We start from the raw sequence: 2,689 nt of genomic DNA, 5'->3' as shown, positions 1-2,689 counted from the left end.
CTGGACCATTTATTCTCATGAAAACTGTCTCACAATAAAAAGGACTCATATAACCTTAATGTTACAGAATTAATTAGTTATAAAAACAACACTAGCAATTTATCAAATATTTTCCTGAACAAATTATTTAGATAACTTATTTTTATATGTCAACGAGATTATTATGGCAAAGACAGTTTCTTTTTACGTCAAGAAGCTTGAAAAACATAGTCTTAAATAAAATAGCAATAGAACTGCTCACTATATTGTAGGATACAATAGTCACTATAGTGTAGGATACCGGGTTATGAACTTTGACATTTTTCATTCATGTAAGTTTAAAAATTGCCCAGTGGTTATATATTCCAGTAGATAATGAGTTATAGTGTATTCCTACAATAGAGAGTCCCTGTGTTGCTTTTTGTTTTCTTCTTTTTCTTCTTTTTTTTTTATTACTCAGCAATATTTTATGGCTCCAGGACTCTGGACTGTGGTGATGCACAGTCCACCACTGCCATTAAAGCCTTACTACTGCAGAAAGCCTGTGATTCAGTACTGCTCTAAAAACCACTCATTTCAGATGTCCATTGGCAGAACTCGAGCAGCTAAATGTGCAGCAGAGGACAGCACTAAAAACACAGCCTTCCCACTCAGATAAGTAACTGTTCTCCTTGCAAAACACCACAGTAATGCCTTGTGTCTCTCCTGGCAACCTGAATGAAAGCACTCTGTGAGAGAGCAGGCAGCACAACTAAGGCCATCAGGAGGGGCCACAACCAACACTTGTCATGATGGTGCCAGAGCAGATGGGCCTAAGGACAAAGGCAAAGCTAGTGGATTCCAGGTAGCACTTGATTTTCTTTGTGACATATTATAATCTCCTTTCTGCCTCTCTTTTCCATGTTTTAGAGATTAGAAATTACCTGTTTCTCTATTCTCTTCCCCTACCACCAAGGGATAATAATCTACCTCTCACTCTCCTGCTAACATTACCTCTGTTCCACGGATACCAGGTTCCTTTTCTCTCAGATTATCTCATTCACATGTAAAGAAATTTGGAGAATTGTTCTGTAGTTTCACTCTGACTGGAAGTTTGTTGCTTCTGTTTTAGAGCTAAATAAGGGTGCTTTTTTCACCCTGAAGCATTTGCTTGCTAAAAAATCTATACTAGCTGTTGTAATAAGATATTGCCTTAACCATGCCTTGTTTTATCATATACTTTAGAAACTCAGACTTCATCCTCATCTTCCCACTGACAGCTGACCAATGCACATGGCCTGATCTGCCCCTCCTTTCCATTACACAATTTATGCCAAACTACAGCGAATATAGGACCTGTTACACTGCTCTGTATGGAATAAAGGTAGCTCTAAGTACTAATCAACAGTTACTGTATTTGATATTGTCTGTATGTAGTGAGTACTGCTCAGTCACATTCAAATGGGAAAGTACAAAACATTCTTGCTCATTTTTTATTGGCATTGCAAGGGATGTACTACTACAATGCAGACAGGAAACATTTATTTAAGTATCAAGACAACTGGAGGCAGCAGAAACTTAAGAGAAATTCTTCATTATGTTTCTGACTTTTCCTAAATGTTGTGCTTTTTTTTTTTTACAAGACCTTCTCAACAGCTCTGAAGTTCCTTGATGTGTCAGAAATTGTATTATGTTCAAGTACCTCGGCGTTATGTTCAAGTACCTCATCCCACCGAGCAGGAGAGCACAGTTTGTCCTGTCACTTGACAGTAACACTACTCAGATTCCCACACTGAGGCTACAGATGTTTGCTGACCTTAGGTGAAAGGGGTGCTTGGCCTGCAGGAAATACAGCAAGGTTCCCAGTCCAGCCCAATCCCTGTCTGGAATACAGGGGTGTCTTTATCATGGGAAGTACGTGTGTCTATGTGTGAACAGAAGTGGGCAGGAAGGGGAAGTACTACTCCTTTTCTCCTCTTTAAATTAAGTTAAAAAAATTAAATAAATAAATCGATAATTAAACATTGCAACACCAGGATGTGGATGACCCAGAGGATGTTCTAGGATGTCTGTTCCTCGGTGGCTTGTTGTCCTTTATGGGTGTTGGGTTTTTTTGTGAAAAGGTCAGTGAGCATTGACCTTTGCCACACACATCCACCGCCCACATCCTCCCTGCAGACCGGGATTTGCACCAGCAGCCGCTGGCCTGGGATGATCCCACCGAGGCAGGAGCTCACGCTCCATTAAGCATCATTTAAATCGCCATTTATTAGAGATCATAGGAAACAGTGAATAGTACAGGTGGTCCTACATCCCCTGGGGCGCTGGGAACCCTGAGCAGGGCAGCACTGAGAAGGCGTCTGATGAGGGCGCAGAAAAGTGATCCTGTTTTGGTCAGTCAAGATATTACAGGATGTTTCTTTAAAAAAAAAAAAACAAAACAACAACAACAAAAAAAAAAACCAAACAAACAAAACCACAAACAAACAAACAAAACCCCAAAACGAACAACTCTACAGAGCACTTTTGCTGCCTGACAGGCCGGGTTACAGCGAGGAGGCTCAGGGGGGACCTCATTGCTCTCTACAACCCCGACAGGAGGCTGTAGCCAGGTGGGAGTCGGGCTCTGCTCCCGGAGAACCAGCGACAGCACAAGAGGACACAGTCCTAAACTGGGCCAGGGCACGTTTAGGCTGGACATCAGGAGGAATGTCTTCACAGAAAGGGTGAT

The sequence above is a fragment of the Manacus vitellinus genome, unplaced genomic scaffold, assembly GCF_001715985.3.
Source record: "Manacus vitellinus isolate BGI_N305 unplaced genomic scaffold, ASM171598v3 scaffold_30_pilon, whole genome shotgun sequence".
Lineage (NCBI taxonomy): Eukaryota > Metazoa > Chordata > Aves > Passeriformes > Pipridae > Manacus > Manacus vitellinus.
Note: the sequence above shows the minus strand (reverse complement) of the source record.